This window comes from Vipera berus (genome assembly GCF_964194415.1).
Source record: "Vipera berus genome assembly, chromosome: 4".
NCBI classification, from domain to species: Eukaryota; Metazoa; Chordata; class Lepidosauria; order Squamata; family Viperidae; genus Vipera; species Vipera berus.
In genome coordinates this window covers 56,494,099-56,506,482 of record NC_138206.1, presented here as the reverse complement: position 1 = coordinate 56,506,482, position 12,384 = coordinate 56,494,099, and the positions used below count along the sequence as shown (strand labels likewise).

The following is a 12,384-nucleotide window of genomic DNA, read 5'->3' as shown; positions in this document are numbered from 1 at the left end:
CGTTGATAGGGTTCGCAACTTGGGCATCCTCCTGGATTCACGGCTCAATTTTGAAGATCATATAGGAGCCGTGGCCAGGGGGGCTTTTGCCCAGGTTCGCCTGGTGCACCAGTTGCGACCCTATCTGGACCGAGATGCCCTACGCACAGTCACTCATGCGCTCATGACCTCCCGTCTAGACTACTGCAACGCTCTCTACATGGGGCTGCCCTTGAGGACCACTTGGAGGCTTCAGCTGGTGCAGAATGCGGCCGCGCGAGTTGTGATGGGGGTTTCCCGATACTCCCATGTAACACCTCTACTCCGCGAGCTCCATTGGCTTCCGGTTGCCCTCCGGATGAGATTCAAGGTACTGGTGATGACCTTTAAAGCCCTGAATGGCTTGGGTCCGGGATATCTGAGGGAACACCTGCTGCCGGCGTCAAGCTCCCTTCGTCCAGTGCGTTCCCACAGGGAGGGTCTTCTCAGGGTGCCGCCGATAAAAGATTGTCGGCAGATAATACCCAGGGGAAGGGCCTTCTCTGTGGGTGTGCCTGCCCTCTGGAACCAGCTGCCCGTGGAGCTTAGGACTGCCCCCGACCTCCGCACATTTCGCCGGGACCTGAAAACCTGGCTCTTTGAGCTCTCCAGCCCAGGCTGAGAATTTTTAACTGGGGTTTTTAATTCTAGGGATGATTTAATCTTTTTTAATTTGTTTTTAACTTTTGTATTGGTTGTTTTAAATGCCCTGTAAACTGCCCTGAGTCCTTCGGGAAAGGGCGGTATATAAATGTAATAAAATAAATAAATAAATAAATAAATAAATAAATAAATAAATAAATAAATAAATATTTCCTGCTGTTGACCAGGCCTAGGTGTGATACTGATCTTAGCTGAAGGTCAGTGGATCTCTTGTGGCCCAACAAGTTGTGCAAGTGGTGTGAGTGACTTGAACACATGGGCTCAGCCCAGAAAGACCAGTTTGACTGAATAAAAAGACAGTTAGCATGAATAAAAGGAAGGGATGTATCCTCAGCCCCCTTGAGTGTGTCATAAGGAACTTTGGTAAGCTTAAAACCTGTCAGGGATATGAAATCAAAACTCTGATTAAGTACAATGCCCTCTGTCACCAGGACATACCCACTGTTTGGCCCACAGAGGAATCCATAAATTTGGGAGTTTTTGAAACCATGGAGACTGTGCTTAAAGAGACATGGATCATGATCAGCATCCTTCATATGCTCTTTTGGTTTTTTTTGTTTTTTGTTTTTTTAGACCTTACATGTGAATAAGCAGGTGCTTAGAGACTGTGGGCTGTGGTGACCTTCCACGGCACCACCTTTTCCTGCTTGAGCTTCTGCTCCACCACCCCATGAGGAGATCTACTCCCTCACAGGGCAGGTAGCTGTTAGGAGGGGGGACACTGATGTGGTCCTGGTTCATACTCCCTTCTCCACATCTGATCTTTATGCATGGGAGGACCAATTGGGTTCTTACACTGACACCCCACACAAATATTCTGAATTGGTTCTGTCCACTAACTGGGCAGACCTCCAAGCCACGTTGGATATCATTTTAACAACAGAGGAGGGTAGGCAATGCTACTAAAAGGAAGGAAGGTCCTTGATCTGCAACTTAAAGGTTTCCAAGATATTATTGTCACTGCATCGCAGATTGCCCTCCCTAAACAGGAAATGTGGGCATAATTTATGATGTTCATCAGTTGCCAGCTGAAAGTCCCAGTGACTTCCTTGAGCACTCCAGATGTTAAGTGTGAATTACAGAAGGTGGAGGGGACTTCAGGTGATGATAGACAAATTGTTGGAAGGAGTGTATAAAGCCTACATGACATGACCAGAAGTGATAACCGGGGGGGGGGGGGGGGGGCTGAAGAGGGTGAAAAAAAAGCACAGTATTGTTTTGCTGGCTAAAGCTCTGTAACAGGTGCCCTGGTGCGGGGCTTTTCAACCTTTTCCCCCATTGTACTGCTTTTCAGATACAATATCAGTTACGATATTTGAGAATACACCCCAAAACTCTTATGCATCATGTCAGTTGTAGGACAAATAATATGAGCAGGAAAAAAGAGACTGTGCATTTCATTGATGTAGAACAAAGGAACAGTGAGTAACCCGGACTTAAGAGGAAAAAGTAGGCTAAGGATAAATAAGAATAAAAATAGTTGACACTAAGTGAAGCAAGGTGCCAGAAAGTGGATTTTATTCAAGAAGCCGGACAGAGAACTGATTCAGCGATGACTTCTGGACTAGCTTGTCAGAATCACCTACATGTGTGGTACACTTTATACTCTTTCCTGTTTTAAGTTTTGATGAGATTTGTGAGGGGTTTGTTCTTAATTTCCTAGCTTGGTTTTTTCCCCCCTTTCAGTAGGATTGATTACTCCTATCGCCCAGGGATGGGAACAACGTTGATGTGGCTTTGTCTTGTCTTTGTCTTTGTCTTGTCATAGGTGCTGGTGTGTTTGGGATTAATACTGTTGTTGGTTTTTATGTGTGTGTGGGGCAGACCTGTCAGCTTTCTGTTGATTTGTTCATGGTTAATGATTTTCCTTTGTGTTTCTTGGCTGTCTCCCTGGGGCTGTTAACTGTGCTGGGCAGGGGAGGAAGAGAGAAGGGAGAAAGAGAAAAAAATCTTCCCTGGTGCTTTTTATTTTTCATCTTGACTTTCCTGAGACAAGGGGGGGTTGCAGAAGCCTTTTGTATTTTAATAGTTGGTTTGTGGGGCTAGGTTTTCTACTTTTTCATCCATGCTGGCTCATGGATTCTGGGAGCCGAGGTCCATAAATCACAAGAGGACCAAGGTTGCCTGCCCACCAAGCCCTGCCCTAGTGGAAGGGGGAGGAAGTGGGACTTGTGGAAGAGGATGGCGAGGAGTGGTAGGGTCCCCTCAAGAGAGAAATGGGATGATGTCACTCAGATTCCAGGCACCCCCAGACCACCCACTGCAGTCTTTTGCCCTGAGACAGGACCGGTGTTGTATATGCATGACATTTGGCCACTGGAGCAGGGAATGTCTTTTATGTTCCCTTCTTAACTGTCCTATAGGGTACTGTTCCTTAACCATGCTCTGGATAGAAAGGAGGGGTGAGGGGCTGGGGCCTTGATTAGGATTAGGATTTATTAAATTTATATGCCGCCCTTCTCCCTAAGGACCCAGGGCGGCTCACAACAATAAAAATTAAGAGACATAAAATACAAAAATTAAAAAAGAATTAAACAATGAATATAAGAAATACGGGACAATTTAACACAATAAAAACCAAATTAAAAACCATGGTCAGTCCAGGCCCGCTTGTTGGAATAACCATGTCTTCAGGTCATGGCGGAAGGATCAAAGGTCAGGGGCCGTCCGCAGCTCTGGAGGCAGTTCATTCCAGAGGGTCGGCGAGCCCACAGAGAAGGCTTTCCCCCTGGGGGTTGCCAGCTGGCATTGCCTGGCCAACGGAACCCTGAGGAGGCCGACTCTGCGGGAGCGAACTGGGCGATGGGAGGTTGACATTGGCAGCAGGTGGTCTCGCAAGTACCCTGGGCCTAAGCCATGTAGGGCTTTAAAGGTAATTACCAGCACCTTGAATCGCACCCGGAGGGCAACCGGAAGCCAATGCAGCTCACGCAGGACAGGTGTAACATGGGAGTATTGCGATACTCCCATAAGCACCCGCGCAGCCGCATTTTGCACCAGCTGAAGCCTCCGGGTGCACTTCAAGGGCAGCCCCATGTAGAGAACATTGCAGTAATCCAGGCGAGAAGTGACAAGGGCATGGGTGACCATGCATAGGGCATCTTGGTCCAAAAAGGGGTGCAACTGGCGCACCAGGCTAACCTGTGCAAAGGCCCCCCTGGTCATGGCAGTTAGATGATCTTCCAGGTTAAGCCGTGAATCCAGGAGGACACCCAAGTTGCAGGCCCTTTCTGAGGGGGCCAATAGCTCTCCCCCCATCAAAAGAGATGGAACATGTTGGACAATACGAGATGCCGGTATCCACAGCCACTCGGTCTTGGAGGGGTTCAGCCTGAGCCTGTTCCTTCCCATCCAGACCCGCACCGCCTCCAGGCACTGGGACATCACGTCAAGGGCATCACTGGGTTGGCTCGGGGTGGAGATAAACAACTGGGTATCATCCGCATATTGGTGATACCTCACCCCAAAGCCACGGATGATCTCACCCAGTGGCTTCATATAGATGTTAAACAGGAGGGGGGAGGGAACTGACCCCTGAGGTACCCCACAAGAAAGGGGCCTCGGGGTAGATCTCTGCCCCCCTGCCACTACAAACTGCGAACGGCCCCAGAGGTAGGAGGAGAACCACCGTAAAACAGTGCCTCCCACTCCCAACCCCTCGAGCCGTCGCAACAGGATACCATGGTCGATGGTATCAAAAGCAGCTGAGAGGTCAAGTAGGACTAGGACAGAGGAGCAACCCCTGTCCTGGGCTCGCCAGAGATCATCTACCAGTGCGACCAATGCCGTTTCTGTGCTGTAACTGGGTCTGAAACCAGACTGGTATGGGTCCAAATAGTCCGCTTCGTCCAGGAAATGCAGAAGCTGATGTGCCACAACACTATCAACAACCTTCGCTACAAAGCAAAGGTTGGAAACAGGAAGATAGTTATTTAATGAGGCCGGATGCAGAGCAGGCTTCTTGAGAAGAGGCCTCACCACCTCCTTTTAAGGCGGAGGGGAAGACACCCTCTGTCAATGAAGCGTTGACAACTGCCTGGAGCCAGCCCCCTGTCACCTCCCCAGCAGCTGAAACTAGCCAGGAGGGACATGGGTCCAATAAACAGGTTGTAGCACTCAGTCTATGCATAATCCTGTCCACATCATCCAAAGATACAGGGTCCAACTCACCCCAAATGGTATAACCAAGACCTGCCCTCTCCACTCTGCCGGATTCCACCCAGTTGGAGTCCAAGCCAGTCCGGATCTGAGCAATTTTGTCCTGCAGATACTATACAAATTCCTCAGCCCTACCCTGCAAGGGGTCATCCCTTGGTCGCTGATTAAGCAGTGAGCGGGTCACTGTAAACAGGGCAGACGCAATGAGAGCAGAAAAGTAAACATGCTTGCCACTTCCATCACCACTAGGTAAGAGTTAAGATACGTTCTTAGCTGTGTTCAATCTGATTCGGATCTGCTGGACCTCCAACAGCTCTCTAGGTGTCTTTTCCGGCGCTTCATCTCTCGGAGTCCCTCGGTAAACCAGGGGGACACCCGGGATCTGCAATGGGTCAGAGGCTGCAAAGGCACAACTCGATCCAAGGCCCCAGCAGCCGCCCTCTCCCAGGCCACCACTAGGGCCTTGGCAGAGTCATGGGCAAGGGAAGCAGGAAATGTCCCAAGCTCCGTCTGGAACCTCTCAGGGTTCTGGAACCTCCCAGTGGTGGGGGGTGGCGTACTGAAAGTCTAGCTGGAGAAGGAAATGATCAGACCATGACAGGGGTTGGATGGTTAAATCTCCCCTACCCAGACCATTAATCCACTGCCCAGAGATAAAAACCAGGTTGAGTGTGTTCCGTCCATTATGAGTCGGGTCCTGAATTATTTGAGTCAGGTCCATGGTCATCATGGAGGACATGAACTCCCGAGTCAACTCAGATGCCTCACCTATGGAAGGCAAATTGAAGTCCCCCAGAACTATGAGCCTAGGGAACTCAATCACCAACCCAGACAAGACATCAAGAAGTTTGGGCAGGGCCGCTGACACACAGCTGGGAGACAGGTACGTAATCAATAGGCCCAACTGAACTCCAGGATCCCACTTCAAAAGGAGAGACTCACACCCGCCTATCTGAGGGATAGTGGCCACTCGCAGACAAAGACTCTCCCTAATAATAACCACCACCACCCGCCCCTGCCCTGGGCCCATGGCTGGTGAAGCACCCAGAAGCCTGGTGGGCATAATTCCGAGAGGGGGACACCCTCCTCTTGGCCCAACCAGGTCTCCGTGATGCAGGCCAGGTCCATGTTCTCCTCCTCAATAAGATCATGTATGAGGGGAGCCTTGTTCACCACGGACCTGGCATTGAAATAAACCAGCCTAAGCCTAGGGTCCTGCAATCCTATGCCCCCAGGGGAGTGAAAAGAGCAATGAGGACGGGAACAGGCAACTGCTTGAAGACAGCGGTGGTCCGTTCCCCGATTACAATAGAGCCCTCTGCTCCCATACTCTCCCCCAAGTTCATTCTGGCTCCCTTGGGCCTCCCCCCTCCCGGATCCCCTTAACATTTTATTTAAAAATCTCAATAAAAATCCCCTTAAACTCCTCTTTGCAGCATGCCATCTCTCAGGGTCCCACAACCCGTCATCAAGAAAGATCTTCTGCAAAACAGATGGATGCTCCTGCGAGAGGGGGGAATCTCTCAGCGAGTAAAGTTCTTTTAAGGTATACGCTGGCATATAAAGGGAGACGGTAATGGTAACATCAGGCAATGGAGGGTGCCAGTAGATGGAATCGATGAAAAGTTGAAAAGTTCAGAAAAGTTCAGTCGGCCGGTGGCAGGTCCCAAAGCCACAATCATGATGATAATGGAATAATCAACAGCAGCGACAGCAAAAGCCATAATGAGGTAGAGATGACAAATCCAGAAGAGGGGGGAGGAGGCAGCTCGATGACAATGCCGATGGACCCAAAACATCTCCCTGCCCTTATGATGATTCTTCCTCTTCACCCCTGATACAATTCAAAGTAAGAAAAGAACAAGACCCTTTTTGGTTGGTACAGGAGCATCACATTCAGTATTAAATAAGCCCCTTGGAGACCCTTCCTCGCAAACGTTTCAAGTCTTTGGGGCCAATGGCCCTTCTGTGTCAGCTGCAATACTCAACCCTTTGGAATGCTTTATGGGTGGTATTGGCCTTACTCATCTTTCTTTACCTTTCAGACTGCCCTATGCTCTTTTAGGATGTATTTGCTTGCTATGTTACAAGCCACCATCTTTTCTCTAGTGGTTAAGTCCCTATATCAGGCCACTACAGGCATGGATAAAGAACCCTTTACATGGACCAAGGATTGTCAAGTGGCATTTGATAACATTCAAACTGCTTTAGTCAATGCTTCAGCCCTTGGCAATCCTGATGTCACTTAACCATTCCTCTTGTATGTGGCTGAAAGTAAAGGGGTGGCTGCTGGGGTCCTTACTCAAACCCTTGGTACTTGGTTTCACCCTGTAGCCTATTTTTCCAAACAATTGGATCCTGTTGCTCAAGGATGGCCAGCGTTCCTTGGGATGGCCGCAGGGCCATTCTTTTTTGGGGGCTGCTGAACAATTAAACTTTGGGGCTCCTATCACAGTGAAATCCCATCCAAGATTTGTTAGCATAAGGGGGGGCATTGGTTTACAGCCTCCTGACTGGAATGGTATCAGATAGCACGCCTTGACAACTCACAAGTTCATAGAGTGCAGTAGCAGATTTGCAGATGGAGTGTGGTTCAATCACCGCTCCTATAAAATTTGGACAGGACATTTTAAGGCTATTGTCGGGCCCCGCTGGTTTGACACTTCAAGGGGACGCCCTGCCCACCCGAAAACACACCCGCCCGTTCGATGACACATAGCTCACTGTCCCAGGACATCCCTGAGCTTCCGGGCACTTCCAATGGGTCTTTCACACCGGGGAGGACTCCTGCAGCCGCCCAACAGCTGAAGACCATGCATGCGGCCGCCCAACAGCTGACGGCCACGTCTGCGTGGTCAGGACACCCCGCAGGCCCTCCAGCATGGCCTGCTGGTTCTCCAACGCGGCAAGCAGGTCAGAGGTGACCCGAAATGGCCGGCCCTGCTAAACGGGGACGGCAGACCACCACAGAAGGTGCTGGACTTGGCTACAATGTTCGGCAGATGGCAGGAAAGGGACGACTGCTGCAAAGGGTGATAGAGAAGGTGGCGGACACCAGGCCCACGCTGGGCACCATGGGCATGGGGTCTCTACCAGTCCTGTCTGGGGATGCGGGGCGACAGTTTGCCAGGCTCGGGGGTGGTGGTTTTGAGGTGGGGGTCGTGTGGCATAGGTGGTGGAGGTGTGTATAAGACGGATAGGGGGGGCAGGAGAGAGGGAATTAGGGGCTGGGCTGCGTGTTACCTGGCGGACTTACCTGGCATTGGCGGGCGCTTAGTGGGGCATGGAGCAGGCGCGCATGGGGGGAAAGGGTGGGGTCTTTATCGGCCTGCAGACGGATGTTGGTTTGCGTTGGCAGGGTGGAGTTAGGGAGTGGTTAGACGATAAAAGGTGTTGGAGCAAGACGCTGCCAACGCTGACTTTGTTCCGGTTTAGTCTTTCTGTTTGGTTGCATGAAGAAGAAACAACGTCACTCGTACCTTTGGCTGTCTGTGGATTTTTCGTCAAGGATGCATCGTGATAGTAAGGTCGGGTATTCACGAGATTGGACCTGTGTGAAGCATATTATTGAGTATGGATTAAGGCTGGGGACGAATGGAAGACAGCATTCAATAGCCCATTGGGCAGTTACCAATTCCGGGTGATGCCATTTGGTCTCCAGGGAGCCCCAGCAGTATTTATGCAGTTCATAAACCAAGTACTACACAAACACCTGTACCAAGGGTTCCTCATCTATCTTGACAACATATTAATATACACTAACACTATGGAGGAACATGTCACCCTGGTTCGGCAGGTTTTGAAGACGTTGTTGGCTGCTCGTGTATACGTGAAGCTCACAAAATGTGAGTTCCATAAATCCAGCCTGGATTACCTGGGGTACAGTGTATCAGTGGCTGGGTTGGAGATGGACCCCCGGAAAGTGGAAGCCGTACAGCAGTGGCAGGCACCCCGAACACGTAGACAGTTGCAAAGTTTTTTGGGATTTGCTAACTTCTATCGGCAATTTATCCCAGCCTTTGCACCAATAGCGCTACCATTAACAGACCTACTGCGTACATGGCGGTCTGGGGAGAAACCACGTCCCGGACTAAAAGTGGCATGGACCACCGAATGTCAACAGGCATTCGAGTCTCTTAAGGCTTTGATTGCTAGAGAACCCATGCTGTTGCATCCCAACCCAGATGTCCCATTTGTAGTACAGGTGGATGCTAGTGACGTTGCGGTGCAGCTGTATTGTTACAACAAAATGCTGACGGTGCACTCCAACCGTGTGCATACTCCTCCAAAAAACTGACGTCCACTGAGCGCGCATGGATGATATGGGAGAAGGAAGCATTCGCTGTCCGCTCAGCTCTAGAGACATGGCGTCATCTATTGGAGGGGGCAGCCCATCCCTTTGAGTGTGGACAGACCATAAAAATTTGGAAATTCTGCAATCACCAAGGAAACTGGCACCCAAACACGTCAGGTGGGCTATTTACTTTCGGCGCTTTAATTTCACATTGAAATATGTTCCGGGTGGAAAGAACTTCCTCGCCGACGCGTTGTCACACCTGCCCCAATACGACCACAAACAAGAGGAGGTAGTCCAGGCATTCATACCGCCCACTGAATCAACGGACGACAAGAACGTGGCAGGCAAGGTGAAGTATGATCTGACTCGTGTTCTCCGTGAGACACTTAAAGGGGATGCTTGGTTAAAAGAGCATTCACATCTCCTCACTTCACATGATGGCCTGACTTGGCACGGGGACAGAATGTACGTAACCCTGGTGCTTCGGCCTACTGTGTTATACCGGTGCCATGATACCAAACAGGCCGGGCATTTCGGTTATTTAAAGACTTTACACCTGGCGCGATGGCAGTTCTGGTGGCCATGCATGAAGGCAGAAATTTTTCGTCAAGGATGCATCGTGATAGCTATTGGATGCTGTTTTGCTCCCACATAAGGTAGCTGTCATGCATGTGAGGGCCCATGTTAGGATTGTACTGTACATGGAAGTGCCTTGGCCAACTGCACCTTAAAGTCTGCCGCATCAGGTCCACTGTCCCCTTGGTATATGGGTGCGCTTGTACCCCCATGTTTGCCTGTGCTGGCTCCAACATATATGTACTAGATGGGCACAGAGCTAGGTGCTGTTTATTGTGACGTAGGCTGGAGAAGGATGGGAAGTGCCTTCTCCCAAAACATGTATTATGGGCCCTCTTACAAAACTTGCATGCCAGCACTTATTGGGGTTACAAGGCCATGGCTAAGTTTCTTATTATGGACTATATTTGTCATGGGATCTATAACAGGGCCCTCACAATGACCAGGTGATATGTGTTTTGTGGATGTAACAACCTGTGGAAATTATTAAGTTCCCCTTGGGGAGGCTTGGGGCTGGCCAGAATCCTGCTAGTTTTGGGGAATTTGATTTTACTGAGTTGCCATGGATGCAGGGTTTTAGGTACTTGCAAGTTTTTGTGGATGCTTTTTCTAGAGGGAATGAGGCCTTTCCATGCCATTATCCTGCAGGAAATTCAGGCCCTGGGTGTTTTTTGGTGGTTTTGTCTGTCCTATAGGCTCCAGTCTTCAGTACACATGGGGAGGCCTGTTCCCCTTTGGGATGGTGTATGGTCAGCCCTTTTGGTACTGTCCTCGTGTTGCGGGTGAAGAAGGAGAGTGCAAAATTTGGGTTGAAACTTAACATTAAGAAAACCAAGATCATGGCATCCGGCCCTCTCAATTCCTGGCAAATAGATGGGGAAGAAATGGAGGTAGTGACAGATTTTATTTTCCTGGGCTCCAAGATCACTGCAGATCACTCCAAGATCATTGTAGCCAAGAAATTAAAAGATGCTTGCTCCTCAGGAGGAAAGCCATGGCAAATCTAGACAGCACACTAAAAAGCAGACACATCACCCTGTCAACAAAAGTGTGTACAGTCAAGGCTATGGTCTTCCCAGTTGCAATGTATGGTAGTGAAAGCTGGACCATAAAAAAGGCTGAGCACCAAAGAATTGAGGCCTTTGAACTATGGTGCTGGAGAAGACTCCTGCGAGTCCCTTGGACTGCAAGGTGATCAAACCGGTCAGTCCTAGAGGAGATCAACCCTGACTGCTCTTTAGAAGGCCAGATCCTGAAGCTAAAACTCAAATACTTTGGCCACCTAATGAGAAGGAAGGACTCACTGGAGAAGAGCCTAATGCTGGGAAAGATTGAGGGCAATAGAAGAAAGGGACGACAGAGAATGAGGTGGCTGGATGGAGTCACTGAAGCAGTAGGCATGAGCTTAAATGGACTCCAGAAGATGGTAGAGGACAGGAAGGCCTGGAGGAACGTTGTCCATAGGGTCGCAATGGGTCAGACACCACTTCGCAGCTAACAACAACATGGTCAGCCCTTTCTTTCTCATTTGCCTTATCCACTGGTTTTTGTTTGGGTTGTTCATCCTTTCTTTTTTGGTACTCTGTCTTGCTTTTCTTTCCCTACACCATGGTCTCTTGCGGGGGGGGGGGGATTATGGGCGGATTATGGGCATTGGTCAGTTCAGTTATGGGAGGTGGTCCCCAAAATTTCCCAATCCCTCTTTGGGGACTTGGGGCTCCAATACCCATGCACTGGATATGCAAGCATGGGTTCAGCTTTTGAATGTAACAGATTGCTAAAGCTGTGCACTTATATCCCCCACTGGTATACATGGATTGGCCATGGAAACTACACCCTTGAAAGCCTTCATGTTCAGCATGACCAATGTAACAAGGGGCTGGACTCTTCCTGTTTGGGGCAGGAAAGTTCTTCCAGAGATAAGTTAGGGATCTATACACCTTGCACAGTCACATGGAAGGTCAGTACTGGCATGTGGGATGGTTGGCATAGATGTCATCAGACCTTTGGCCTTGACTACAAGAAGGTCCCCTCTGCTCTTTGAGGTTTGTTTGCAGCAATGGGACTCATGACTTATATGTCTGGTGTTAGAGCTTATATGCCTGAGGAGTTGGAAGGCAAACCAGGCATTTATCTTGCTAACTACCCGGACTGGTGGTTCCTTTGTGGTCAGTTTACCTGTAAGTCTTTGCCAGCTTACTGATCTGGTACATGTACCATAGGGATTATCTTTCCCTCTGTTCATATTATCCAACATAAGGATACCATTCATCTCATGGAGGAAGGAATTAGGAATTACCCTAAAGATCTGAAGATTTCTACTGATACTGTATGGTTTAGGGAATTATTCTTGGTACTCTCTTTGTAGTATTCCTTGTTCTTGTATCCTGTTGTGCCATTCACTGCTTGCCCCTACTCACCTCTGCCTGCCCTCAACAATGTGGTCCGCATACTGCGGAAGCCTATCCCATGTTCATACTTTTGCGCACTGCTCTAAGTATGAAAGGGGGGATTATGTTGACCCAGAATTAGGGGACAGTATAGGAAATATCAATTGTGAATGTGCAGATGGCCCTACTGTCTTTGGGCTTTTGCAAAGTCCTGGATGCAGGGTCATGAAAGGCCAGCAAGGAAAATACCCAATGTCCTAACCCGCCCAAGAATATACAATA

The 12,384-nt window shown here is 49.4% G+C and overlaps 1 long non-coding RNA gene across 1 annotated transcript; it reads right to left on the bottom strand.

Moving 5' to 3' along the window:
- Nucleotides 1-2,028: 2,028 nt before the first annotated feature.
- On the bottom strand, nt 2,029-8,391 carry LOC308667434. The gene is made up of 3 exons (XR_014026282.1): nt 8,319-8,391; nt 7,390-7,445; nt 2,029-6,673 (listed from the first exon to the last, which is right to left on the bottom strand). It is a non-coding gene; the product is annotated as an uncharacterized lncRNA (long non-coding RNA).
- Between the last annotated feature and the right edge of the window lie 3,993 nt (nt 8,392-12,384).